The following is a 14488-nucleotide window of genomic DNA, read 5'->3' as shown; positions in this document are numbered from 1 at the left end:
CCAATGCCTGATGGGGCAAAACACATTGTTGCGGATGGTTCTGCGTACATGTCGTCAGGCCCCCCCAGCCCCCCTCCATGAAAGCAACGGCAGACAATCATTTCACGCCTTTTTTCCTGGGTTACCCATGCAGACGCCATACCACGGTAAGCATGGAGCCCACTCAGCTACCGTCACCGTACGTCTGGGTACTAGCAGATGTGGGACTGCATTGCTACACAGCAGCAGCTCATTGCCTTGTGGCAGCAGATGGTGCATTACGACTGGTAGCTGTCCTTGTCATCTCCTGGGTGCTCTTGGCGGGCCTCAGTGAGGTCTGTCAGGGGCACCTGGACATAAATGGGAATGACTCAGGTCATTCTCTTCTTTAAGTTTTGTCTAATGGAGATTCTGTCTGCCTGGAATATTGGCAGAGGGATAGCTCAGTGGTTTGAGCATTGGCCTGCTAAACCCAGGGTTGTGAGCTCAATCCTTGAGGGGGTTAGTCAGCTCTCCCAGCAAGCAGCACCGCAAACATCCAGGAGATGACGAAAGCTAGTAGTTGTACTGCACTGTCTGCTGCCAGCCTATCCCTTGCTTACCCCCTCCCTTCATGAAAGCAGTGGCCGACAATCATTTCATGCCTTTTTCTGTGTGGGCACCATATTGCTGTCAGCATCGTCATCCACCCACCGCTTCCACTGCCACTGTGCTCTCCTGCAGACGCCATACCACAGCAAGCATGGAGCCCGCTCAGATCACCGCAGCAATTATGACCATTCTGAACACCATGTGCATTATCCAGCAGTATATGCAGAACCAGAACCTGCAAAAGCAGGAGAGTAGGCAACGGCAGCGCGGTGAGGAAAGTGATGAGGACATGGACACAGACTTCTCTCAAAGTACGGGCCCCAGCAATGTGGACATCATGGTGGTAATGGGGCAGGTTCATGCCATGGAATGCAGATTCTGGGCCCGGGAAACAAGCACAGACTGGTGGGACCGCATAGTGTTGCAGGTCTGGGACGATTCCCAATGGCTGCGAAACTTTTGCATGCGTAAGGGCACTTTCATGGAACTTTGTGACTTGCTTTCCCGTGCCCTGAAGAGCCAGAATACCAAGTTGAGAGCAGCCCTCACAGTTCACAAGTGAGTGGCAATAGCCCTGTGGAAGCTTGCAATGCCAGACAGCTACCAGTCAGTCGGGAATCTATTTGGAGTGGGCAAATCTACTGTGGGGCCTGCTGTGATCCAAGTAGCCAATGCAATCACTGAGCTGCTGCTATCAAGGGTAGTTACTTTGGGAAATGTGCTGGTCACAGTGGATGGCTTTGCTGCAATGGGATTCCCTAACTGTGGTGGGGCCATAGACGGAATCCATATCCCTATCTTGGCACCAGAGCACCAAGGCAGCGAGTACATAAACCGCTAGGAATACTTTTCAATGGTGATGCAAGCACTGGCGGATCACAAGGGATGTTTCACCAGCATCAACGTGGGATGGCCAGGAAAGGTACATGACGCTCGTATCTTCAGGAACTCTGGTCTGTTTCAAAAGCTGCAGGAAAGGACTTTCTTCCCACACCAGAAAATAACTGTTGGGGATGTTGAAATGCTTATAATTATCCTTGGGGCCCCAGCCTACCCCTTAATGCCTTGGCTCATGAAGCCATACACAGGCAGCCTGGACAGTAGTCAGGAGCTGTTCAACTATAGGCTGAGCAAGTGCAGAATGGTGGTAGAATGTGCATTTGGATGTTTAAAAGAGCCCTGGCACATTTTACTGACTCAAACCCCAGCGAAACCAATATTCCCATTGTTATTACTGTTTGCTGTGCGCTCCACAATATCTGTGAGAGTAAGGGGGAGACGTTTATGGTGGGGTGGGAGGTTGAGGCAAATCGTCTGGCTGCTGATTACGCGCAGCCAGACACCACGGCGCATCATGTCTGGGAAGAGTACAGGAGAGCACGGTGCGCATCAGAGAAGCTTTGAAAACCAGTTTCATGACTGGCCTAGCTATGGTGTGAAAGTTCTGTTTGTTTCTCCTTGATGAAAACCCCCACCCCTGGGTTCACTCTACTTCCCTGTAAGCTAATCACCCTCCCCTCCCCTTTGATCACTGCTTGCAGAGGCAATAAAGTCATTGTTGCTTCAAATTCATGCATTCTTTATTAATTCATCACACAAATAGGGGGTTAACTGTCAATGTAGCCCGGGAGGGGTGGGGAGGAGGGAAGGACAAGGCCACACTGCACTTTTAAACTTATTGAATGTCAGCTTTCTGTTGCTTGCGCTGTCCTCTGGGGTGGAGTGGTTGGGTGCCCGGAGGGTCCCCCTCCTCCCCCCGCGTTCTTGGGTGTCTGGGTGAGGAGGCTATGGAACTTGGGGAGGAGGGCGGTTGGTTACACAGGGGCTGTAGCAGTGATCTGTGGTCATGCTGCCTTTCCTGCACCTCAACCATACGCCAGAGCATATCACTTTGATCCTTCAGTAGCCTCAGCATTGACTCCTGCCTTCTGTCAGCAAGCTGATGCCACCTATCATCTTCAACCCACCACCTGTCCTCGCATTCATATTGTGCTTCCCTGGACTCTAACATTGTTTGCCTCCATGCATTCTACTGGGGTCTTTCAGTGTGAGAAGACTGCATGAGCTCATGAAAGAGAACATTTAATCATGAGTGCTTTTTTTTTGCCTTCTAATCTTCACTAGCCTCTGGGAAGGAGATGATAGTGTGAGCGCAGAACCATTTGCAGCTGTGGGAGGAAAATAAAAAGGGGGAGTAGTAGTTAAAAAGACACATTTAGAGAACAATGGGTAGACTCTTTCAGGGTGAACCTTGCTGTTAACATTACATAGCACATGTGCATTCGGTACAAGGTCGCACTTTGCCTCTTATATTGAGGGTCTGCTGGTTTGGTGTGAGAGATCACACACGCAGGGCCAGCGGGCAACAGAATTTGGCTTGCAGGCAGCCATGGTAAGCCACAATCTTTTGGCTTCTTTAGCCTTCATAACATGTGGGAATGGTTTCAAACAGTAGCGCCCTCATTTCCCATACCAAACAGTCTTTGGGCTGGACATTTAAAATGGGCTGGCAATTTAAAAGGAGGGGCTGCAGTTTTCAGGTTAACATGCAGCACAAACCCAACTACCCCCCCCCACACACACACACACGCACCCAATTCTCTGGGATGATCGGTTCACCCATCCCCCCATTGCGTGGCTAACAGCGGGGAAGTTTTCTGTTAAGCCACAGGCAAACAGCCCAGCAGGAACGGCCACCTCTGAATGTCCCCTTAATAAAATTACCCTATTTCAACCAGGTTTCAGAATAGCAGCTGTGTTAGTCTGTATTCGCAAAAAGAAAAGGAGGACTTGTGGCACCTTAGAGACTAACAAATTGACCATGAATGTGATATGGCCATGAAAAAAGCTAATGTGGTCTTGGGATGCATCAGGCGAGGTATTTCCAGTAGAGATAAGGAGGATTTAGTACCATTATACAAGGCACTGGTGAGACCTCACCTGGAATACTGTGTGCAATTCTGGTGTCCCATGTTTAAGAAGGATGAATTCAAACTGGAACAGGTACAGAGAAGGGCTACTAGGATGATCCGAGGAATGGAAAACTTGTCTTATGAAAGGAGACTCAAGGAACTTGGCTTGTTTAGCCTAACTAAAAGAAAGTTGAGGGGAGATATGATTGTTCTCTATAAATATATCAGAGGGATAAATACCGGAGAGGGAGGAATTATTTAAGCTCAGTACCAATGTGGACACAAGAACAAATGGATATAAACTGGTCATTGGGAAGTTTAGACTTGAAATTAGACGAAGATCTCTAACCATCAGAGGAGTGAAGTTTTGGAATAGCCTTCCAAAGGAAGCAGTGGGGGCAAAAGATCTATCTGGCTTTAAGATTAAACTCGATAAGTTTGTGGAGGAGATGGTATGATGGGATAACATAATTTTGGTAATTAATTGATCTTTAAATATTCATGGTAAATAGGCCTAATGGCCTGTGATGGGATGTTAGATGGGGTGGGATCTGAGTTACTACAAAAAATTCTTTCCTGGGTATCTGGCTGATGAATCTTGCCCATATGCTCAGGGTTTAGCTGATCGCCATATTTGGGGTCGGGAAGGAATTTTCCTCCAGGGCAGGTTGGAGGAGGCCCTGGAGGTTTTTCGCCTTCCTCTGTAGCATGGGGCACGGGTCACTTGCTGGAGGATTCTCTGCTCCTTGAAGTCTTTAAACCACCATTTGAGGACTTCAATAGCTCAGACATAGGTGAGAGGTTTTTCGCAGGAGTGGGTGGGTGAGATTCTGTGGCCTGCGTTGTGCAGGAGGTCAGACTAGATGATCATAATGGTCCCTTCTGACCTTATTATCTATGAATCTATGAATGATATCACTCTCCTGAAGATAACACAGAGCGATAAAGAACAGATGTTGCTTGAATGCCAGCAAACACCGGGACCATATGCTACCATGCTTTGTTATGCAATGACTCCAGACTACGTGCTACTGGCTTGGTGTGGTAGTGTCCTACCATGGAGGACGGAATAAAGCTGCCCTCCCCAGACACCTTTTGCAAAGGCTTTGGGAGTACATCCAGGAGAGCTTTATGGAGATGTCCCTGGAGGATTTCCGCTCCATCCCCAGACACTTTAACAGACTTCTCCAGTAGCTGTACTGGCTGCAAATTAATCATTAAACACGCTTGCTTTTAAACCATGTATTATATTTACAAAGGTACATTCACCAGAGGTGCCTTCTCTGCCTGGTGGAGCCCGGGAGCCCACCTGGGGTAGGTTCGGGGGGTACTGGCTCCAGGTCCAGGGTGAGAAACAGTTCCTGGCTCTCAGGGAAAATGGTTTCTCCGCTTGCTTGCTGTGCGCTATCTTCAACCTCCTCCTCCTCATCTTCCTCATCCCCAAAATGTGCAACTCTGTTGCGTGATAATCCGTTGATGGAGTCAAAGCACAGGGGTGGGGTAGTGGTGGCTGCACCCCCGAGAATGGCATGCAGCTCATCATAGAAGCAGCATGTCTGGGGCTCTGACCCCAAGCGGCTGTTTGCCTCTCTGGTTTTTTGGTAGGCTTGCCTGAGCACCTTAAGTTTCATGCGGCACTGCTGCGGGTCCCTGTTATAGCCTCCATCCTTCCTGCCCTTGGAGATTTTTTCAAATGTTTGGGCATTTCATCTTTTGGAACGGAGTTCTGATAGCATGGATTCGTCTCCCCATACAGCAATCAGATCCTGTACCTCCTGTTCGGTCCATGCTGGAGCTCTTTTGCGATTCTGGGACTCCATCATGGTCACCTCTGCTGATGAGATCTGCACTCACCTGCAGCTTGCCACACTGGCCAAACAGGAAATGAGATTCAAAAGTTTGCGGGTCTTTTCCTGTCTACCTGGCCAGTGTAACTGAGTTGAGAATTCTATCCAGAGCGGTCACAATGGAGCACTCTGGGATAACCCCTGGAGGCCAATACCATCTAATTGTGACCACACTACCTCAAATTTGACCCAGCAAGGTTGATTTCAACACTAATCCCCTCGTCGGGGGAGGAGTACAGAAATCGATTTTAAGAGCCCTTTAAGTCTAAGTAAATGGCTTCGTTATATGGATGGGAGCTGGGTTAAATCAATCTAACACTACTAAATTCGACCTAAACTTGTAGTGTAGACCAGGGCTTAGAAATGTATTTATACTTTTGTTTGTTGGTAGCCCTTGCTATCTTTTATTTCTTATACTTGGAATCAGTTAATCCTATGAGTTTTCATTTACTTTTACTATACACCAATTCAGTGCTTGATTAAACTAGAGTGTATGTTAAGGTAATGAGCTGCTTTAAGGGAGCTGTGAATTTAATCATTACTGGAAGTGTTAAGTGACAAGGTTGGACACTACTGGACAGATGGTTTGGAGGAAGTGCGGGACTGGAAGGTTGTTGGAGGTCACTCTGCAAGAAGTAACCCATGCTTGTGGAGGCTATTGTGTTGTGAGCATGCTGCTGCTGTCAGGGATCTGAACCAAGGCAGCACAGCACAGAGACACCCAGGATTACAGGCCAGGAGGATACACAACAACTTATGGTCTGAGATGAACTCCAAAGCATCACGGAAGCCTATTCCAGTGCTTAACTATCCTTATAGTTAGAAAGTTTTTCCTATTATCTAGCCCAAAGCTCCCTTGCTGAAGATTAAGCCCATTACTTCTTGCCCTATTTTCAGTGAACATGGAGAGCAATTGATCACAGTACTCTTAATAACAGCCCTTAACATTTTGAAAACTATTATAAAGGCCAGGGGGCAGTCTTTTATCAAGACCAAATGTGCCCAGTTTTTAAACTTGTTGTTGTTGTTCTCCTCTGGATTCTCTCCAGTTTGTCTGCATCTTTCTTGAAGTGTAGCAACCAGAACTGGACATAGTACTCCAGCTTTGGCCTCATAGGGGACAGTTACCTTCCATGTCTTACATACGACACTCTTGTTAATACATCCCAGAAATATTTTAAGTCTGTTTTGCAACTGCATCACATTGTTTACTCATATTTAATTTGTCATCTACCGTAGCTCCCAGATACTTTTCAGCAGTACTACAACTTTAGGCTGTTATTCCCCATTTTGTAGTTTTGCATTTGACTCTTCCTTCCTATGTGTAGTACTTTACACATCTCTACAGAATTTCATCTTGTTGATTTCAGACCAGTTCTCTAATTTGCCAAAGTTGTTTTGAATTCTAATCCTGTCCTCCAAAGTGCTTGCAAGCCCTCAGAGCTTGGTGTTGTCCACAAATTTTATAAGCATACTCTTCACACCATTATCCAATTCATTAATGAAAATATTGAATAGTACTGGACTCAGGACAGACCCCAGTGAGACCCCACCAGATATGTTCTCCCAGTTTGAAAATGAACCATTGATAACTACTCTGAGTATGGTCTTTCAAACAGTTTTGCAACAAGAAAAGAAGTACTTGTGGCACCTTAGAGACTAACCAATTTATTTGAGCATAAGCTTTCGTGAGCTACAGCTCACTTCATCGGATGCATACTGTGGAAACTGCAGAAGACATTATATACACAGAGACCATGAAACAATACCTCCTCCCACCCCACTCTCCTGCTGGTAATAGCTTATCTAAAGTGATCACTCTCCTTACAATGTGTATGATAATCAAGTTGGGCCATTTCCAGCACAAATCCAGGTTTTCTCACCCTCCGCCCCCCTACACACAAACTCACTCTCCTGCTGGTAATAGCCCATCCAAAGTGACCACTCTCCTTACAATGTGCATGATAATCAAGGTGGGCCATTTCCAGCACAAATCCAGGTTTTCTCACCCCCCCCCCCACACACACAAACTCACTCTCCTGCTGGTAATAGCTCATCCAAACTGACCACTCTCCTTACAATGTGTATGATAATCAAGGTGGGCCATTTCCAGCATAAATCCAAGTTTAACCAGAACGTCTGGGGGGGGGGATATTTCCCCTTGTTTTTTCCTACCCCCCCCCCCGACATTCTGGTTAAACTTGGATTTATGCTGGAAATGGCCCACCTTGATTATCATACACATTGTAGGGAGAGTGGTCACTTTGGATAAGCTATTATCAGCAGGAGAGTGAGTTTGTGTGTGTGTGTGTTTGGGGGGCGGGGTGAGAAAACCTGGATTTGTGCTGGAAATGGCCCACCTTGATTATCATGCACATTGTAGGGAGAGTGGTCACTTTGGATAAGCTATTACCAGCAGGAGAGTGGGGTGGGAGGAGGTATATATGGTCTCTGTGTATATAATGTCTTCTGCAGTGTCCACAGTATGCATCCGATGAAGTGAGCTGTAGCTCACGAAAGTTTATGCTCAAATAAATTGGTTAGTCTCTAAGGTGCCACAAGTACTCCTTTTCTTTTTGCGAATACAGACTAACACGGCTGTTACTCTGAAACCAGTTTTGCACCAGTAATTTAATCTAGGACACATTTTCCTAATTTGCTTATGAGAATGTCTTGTGGAACTATCAAAAGCCTTACTAAAATTAAGATATGTTTACCTCACCCATCCTTCATGAGTTCTCAAAGATAATTAATTGCTAATGGTTCTGGAATTCCTTCAAGTAGCTACTTAAGCACCCTACGATGAATTTTATCAGGACCTACCGACTGGAATACATCTATCTTATCTAAATATTCTTCCACTTGTTTTTTCCTATTTTTAGCATGCATTCCTTCCCTCTTGTTGTTAATATTAATTATGTTGAGTGTCTGGTCACCATTAACCTTTATAATGAAAACTAAATCAAAATAGGCATTAAACACTTCAGCTATCTTGATGACATCAGTTATTAGCTCTCTTTCTGAGCTAAGTAGAGGATTTACTGTCCTTCATATTTCTATTGCATTTATAGAACTCCCTAATGCATTTATAGAATTTATTGTTGTCTTTTATGTCTCTTGCAAGAAGTAACTTATTTAGTGCCAATCCTTTCTGGTTTTGCCCCTACATTCTTGTGCTATTCTTTTGTATTCATCCTTAACAGTTTTTTCCATGTTTCGGTTGTTAAAGAGTTCCTGATGGAGCGACATTGGTCTTTTAGTATTCTTTTCTTTCCTTCGTATTGATGGTTTGCTTTTGTGCCTTTAATATTGTCTCTTTGACAAACAGCCAGCTTTCCTGAACTCTTCCCTTTAGCTTTTCTTCCCAGGAAATTTTACCTATCCATTTTCTGAATTTGTTGAAATCTGCTTTTTTGAAGTCCACTGTCCTATTCCACTGCACTAACTCCTTCCTTTCTTTAAAATCATATCATCTATCATTTCATGATGACTTTCACCCAAATTGCACTCCACTTTCAGATTTGCTACCAATTTCTTCCTATTCATCAGAATGAAGTCTAAAATGGTGATTCCCCGGTTACTTCCTCCACCTTCTGAAACAAAAAAGGTTGTGCAAAACACATTCCAAGAACTTACTGGACATTTCATACTTTGCCATTTAGTTTTACTTTTCCAACTGCAGTTAAAATCCCTCATTGTTACCAGGTTTTGTGTTTTGTATATGTATGTTATTTGTTCTAGAAATGCTTCATCCATCTCTTTTTCCTGATTTGGTGGTTTACTGTAGACCCTCTACCATGATGTTGCCCCTATTTCCCCCCTTTTAGCTTCATCCAGAGACTTTCAACTGGTCTGCCTTTCATCTCTTTCTGCATCTCTGAACAAGTGTGTACATTCCTGATACGTAATGCAACACCTCCTCTGTTTTTTTTTCCCCTGACTGTCCTACCTGAACCAGCTATAACCCTCTACACCAGTGGTTCTCAAAGCCCCCATTATGCTGCTCCAGGCCAATGGGGGCTGCGGGAAGTGACGCAGGCCAAGGGACATGATGGCTGCCCTTCCTGCAGCCCCCATTGGCCTGGAGCGGCAAACCACAGCCAGTGGGAGCTGTGATCGGCAGAACCTGTGGACACAGCGGGTAAACAAACCAATCCGGCGCACCAGGGACTTTCCCTGAACAAGTGGCAGACCGGCTTTGAGAACCACTGCTCTACACCAATATTGCATTCATGAGATTTATCCCACAAAGTCTATGATAGCAGCACCCCATGTTGGGGAAGAGGCATGACCGGAGCATGTTGAATTTCTTTCTACTCATAGATGGTTGTCTGTCCCCTGGGGATTGCTACTAGTTGATATATGCTAGAAAAGCCCACAGGCTGCTCTAACCTGCTCCATGTTTGGGGTTGAGCTGATAAATCAATGAACCAGAACGAAAATTCAGTGCAACTAATAATCTAGGCCATAATATATAAAATGTGTGCATCTAGGGAATTAAAATGGATGGTGGAGTTAGAGCAGCATTCAGAACGCATATTTTTGCTGCTCTATGCCACTCACATACAGATATCTCCTAGGCAATAATATCTATAGGGGTAGACTGCAGAATGATGACCAGTTTCAGTTTATTTTGCAAACTCTGTATCTTTTCATGAGTGCCTTTACCAGTAACAGGTTATTAGAAATTGCTTGTAAGGTATTTTTATTCTGTTTTAGCATTTTTTGTAAGGATATAAGATTTTTCGTATTTGGCATGGAAGTAGGAGAGTATGTAGGTTGGAGCAAGAGTCATACTCAAAGATACTTAATATTGTGGGAGGAAGATGTTAAGTGGTAATATTCTCCAAAACTCAAATAGTGGTTCAGGAGTGTGTGAGAGACAGCTGCTACCTGGGAAGGTGGCAATTTCACTTGCTTGATATTAATTACTCATTACTTTTTTTGTTGAAAACTGACATGCAAAGGACCAAAAGAAAATCCACCCAGAGACTGATAAAAATAATTATTACTAATTGGCACCAGCATTCAGCAGAGACCCAGCAGTGAATGGATATGGAGATGGAATTATTTTAAGAACATTGGGAGAATAGCCACTGCCCATGCACCTAAAAAACAAATTTGAATTTCCTGTGTTTTCAGCCCTACTCTTTTATTAAACAGTAAGTTCAACTTCAAATACATTTGAAAAAATTCCCAGAGACTAGACCATCTCCTTTTTCCATCATCGAATGAAAGATTGTATTACAAAAATAAAATCAAATAAATAAGTTTTAAAATGAACATAAACAGCTGAGCCACTCCCATTAGAAATCAAACAAATAACTATAAAATGCCATATTTTCTGTTTTCAATATCAGCATCGAGAGCCCTGAAAAATTTACTTTTTAATTCTGTTTAGCTTTATTTAGGAGGCTATCATTCAGGAGTTTTAATATGTTGCACCCAATGGTTTAACACTTGGGTGTCAGAAGAGAAGCAAGATTAAATCTGTGTTTAGGCATCAAAATAAATATGGCCTTATTTTCAGAGGCCTGAGCACTCATAATTCTCACTGAATTCAATATGAGCTGCACGTATATATACCACCTCTGAAAATGAGGTCTTCCTAAGTAGGGATTTAGGCACCTAACTTTATTAAGTATGGTTTTGAAATTTTGGCCGATGTCCATTACTATTAATCATTGGGTGGGGGGAAGATTAACTAGCTTTAAAGAAATTTATCAAGAACAAATAAAAATTGTCCGTTGCCATTATAATTTTCCATTTGTTCCTGTTTAAGGTCTGAATTCTGAAGGATCTTCTACAACACACAATATGTTATCGTCAAATTATCAACATGACTCAGGTCATTTTCAATGTCACAATAGGAATGTTTTTCTTCTGCAACTTTGCCCCTTGACTTACCCAATCTGTGCTTGTGATGGTAGCAATGCACTATAAGGTGGGTAGAAAGTTGGCTAGATTGTCGGGCTCAACGGGTAGTGATCAATGGCTCCATGTCTAGTTGGCAGCCGGTGTCAAGTGGAGTGCCCCAGGGGTCGATCCTGGGGCCGGTTTTGTTCAATATCTTCATAAATGATCTGGAGGATGGTCTGGATTGTACTCTCAGAAAATTTGCAGATGATACTAAACTAGGAGGAGTGGTAGATACGCTGGAGGGCAGGGATAGGATACAGAGGGACCTAGACAAATTGGAGGATTGGGCCAAAAGAAATCTGATGAGGTTCAATAAGGATAAGTGCAGGGTCCTGCACTTAGGATGGAAGAACCCAATGCACAGCTACAGACTAAGGACCGAATGGCTAGGCAGCAGTTCTGTGGAAAAGGACCTAGGGGTGACAGTGGACGAGAAGCTGGATATGAGTCAACAGTGTGCCCTTGTTGCCAAGAAGGCCAATGGCATTTTGGGATGTATAAGTAGGGGCATAGTGAGCAGATCGAGGGACGTGATCATCCCCCTCTATTCGACATTGGTGAGGCCTCATCGGGAGTACTGTGTCCAGTTTTGGGCCCCACACTATAAGAAGGATGTGGATAAATTGGAGAGAGTCCAGCGAAGGGCAACAAAAATGATTAGGGGTCTGGAACACATGACTTATGAAGAGAGGCTGAGGGAACTGGGATTGTTTAGTCTGCAGAAGAGAAGAATGAGGGGGGATTTGATAGCTGCTTTCAACTACCTGAGAGGTGGTTCCAGAGAGGATGGTTTTAGACTATTCTCAGTGGTAGAAGAGGACAGGACAAGGAGTAATGGTCTCAAGTTGCAGTGGGGGAGGTTTAGGTTGGATATTAGGAAAAACTTTTTCACTAGGAGGGTAGTGAAACACTGGAATGCGTTACCTAGGGAGGTGGTAGAATCTCCTTCCTTCGAAGTTTTTAAGGTCAGGCTTGACAAAGCCCTGGCTGGGATGATTTAATTGGGGATTGGTCCTGCTTTGAGCAGGGGGTTGGACTAGATGACCTCCTGAGGTCCCTTCCAACCCTGATATTCTATGATTCTATGAACTAGTATTAGTAATATGAGTCAGCACAGTGGCTGAGGCTGACTCAGAGCAACAACAGCCGATGGTTGATAGATGGCTAAATAAGCGGAAGCCCTCTCATGGAAATTACTTTAATGAGTATTTTGAATACGGTTGAGCAGAATGTTGGGGGATTACTCCAAAGCTGAACCTTCTTGAGTTGAGAAAATTTGATTGAGTTGATGGGTCTGGTTAGTGTGAGGAAAAGCAGCTGCTGTTGCTTGAATTTCAACCTGCCTCTACTGTTTGTAGCTGTGTTGGAAATATTTCACTCTGCCTCTTTAAAAATGAAGGATTTGGAAGTGGGAGGAGAGAGTGGAAGAATATGTGGTAGAGACAGGTCTAAAAAAAAAAAGTCATCTCTCTTTTACTCTTTTTATTACTTTATTGTCCTCAGACCCTATATCTTTATCTTCTCACTCTCAAACAACATAAAAGAAAATAACAAAGAAAATAATAGCTATAGTAACTGTTTAGCTTGTAAATAAGTACTAGTTAAAAGCACCAGTCATCAAATTGATGGCCCACTGGGGACTAATGAACCACTATGAAGCCCCATTGATTTTAGATAATAGAGTTTAGGCCTCAATCCTCAGACACACTGCATGACTTCAGATAAGATAGAGCTAAGGCCCTGATCCTGCAATATGCATCAATTTAGGGAATGCCCAGTTGAAAAGGGACCCTGGTGGCTCCAATAAGCAGCGCTGACCGGGCTGTTAAAAGTCCAGTTGGCCACCCACAGCGGGGCAGGGAGGGTGCCTTCCTGGCTCCACATGGCTCCCAGAAAACTGCCGGCATCTCCCTCTGGCTCCTAGGCTTAGAGGTGGCCACCGGTGCTCCGCATGCTGCTCCCTACCACAGCTCCCATTGGTCAGGAACCATGGCCAATGGTAGCTGCAGGGGCAATGCCTGCAGGAAGGGACAGTGCACTGAGCTGCCAGGCTGCGCCTCTGCCTAGGAGACAGAGGGAAATGCCGGCAGCTTCCAGGGAGCCTCCTGAGGTAAGTGCCGCCTGTAGCCCACACCCCAACTCTGTGCCCCAGTCCAGTGCCTCCTCCTGCACACCAAACCCCTCATCTCCAGCCCCACCCCAGAGCCCACACCCCCAGATGGAGCCCGAGCCCCCTCCCGTACCCTGAACCCCTCATTTCTGGCCCCACTCCAGAGCCTGCACCGCCAGCTGGAGGCCTCATCCCCTCTCACACCACAAACCTCTGCCCCAGCCCAGTGAAAATGAGCAAGTGAGCGAGGGTGGGGGAGAGTGAGTTACAGAGGAAGGGGGGATGGAGTGAGCGGGGGCAGTGCCTAGGAGAAGGGGTGGGGCAGGGATGGTGCCTCAGATGGGGCGGGTAGGTGGCAGGGCAAGCACATTCAGTTTTCTGCAAATAGAAAGTTGGCAACCCTATGTCAATTACAGTAACAGGATCATAGCTTATAAAAAGTTAGCAGCACAGGGCTCATGTCTTTACTTGTTTCCATGAGGAATTTAGCAGACTTTTAAAATAACAATGGTATAAATGGCTGGGGTTTTGCAACTTTTACAGTAGCCTCTCTTACTAGGGTTGCCTCAAACTGGAGCACTCCTTGTGAGCATGCATAGAGTCAGTCATCTGCACTGGTTACTATTAAAAATAAATCCTCTTTTGTAATCAGCCTCTATGCAGTTATCCACAGTTACTTCCTGTTCTAAGCATAGGAGAAAATTGTAGTACGTCAGTTACCAATGTTAGAGAACTGTTTGTTTTTTGTGGAAAATTTTTATGCTGATCAATGAAGTTACTATAAAACTTACCTGGTAACTGGTTACTGTAAAACTTACCTGGTAATTGGAATTTGCCTTTCACAAGTGAAGGAAGACTTGGCTGTGAGAACCAAGTCTTGGGGGGGAGGGATAGTTCAGTGGTTTGAGCATTGGCCTGCTAAACCCAGGGTTGTGAGTTTAATCCTTGAGGGGGCCATTTAGGGATCTGGGGCAAAAATTGGGGATTGTGCCTGCTTTGAGCAGGGGGTTGGACTAGATGACCTCCTGAGGTCCCTTCCAACCCTGATATTCTATGATTAACTGCCTTTCACTTCTAGCATAAACTGTATCAGCTCAAGGTCTGTTTTCTTTAGGGGTGGGGAATTTGGG

The sequence above is a fragment of the Eretmochelys imbricata genome, chromosome 1 (genome assembly GCF_965152235.1).
Source record: "Eretmochelys imbricata isolate rEreImb1 chromosome 1, rEreImb1.hap1, whole genome shotgun sequence".
NCBI classification, from domain to species: Eukaryota; Metazoa; Chordata; order Testudines; family Cheloniidae; genus Eretmochelys; species Eretmochelys imbricata.
The sequence above is the reverse complement of the archived record's forward strand: the minus strand, read 5'-3'. Positions refer to the sequence as shown.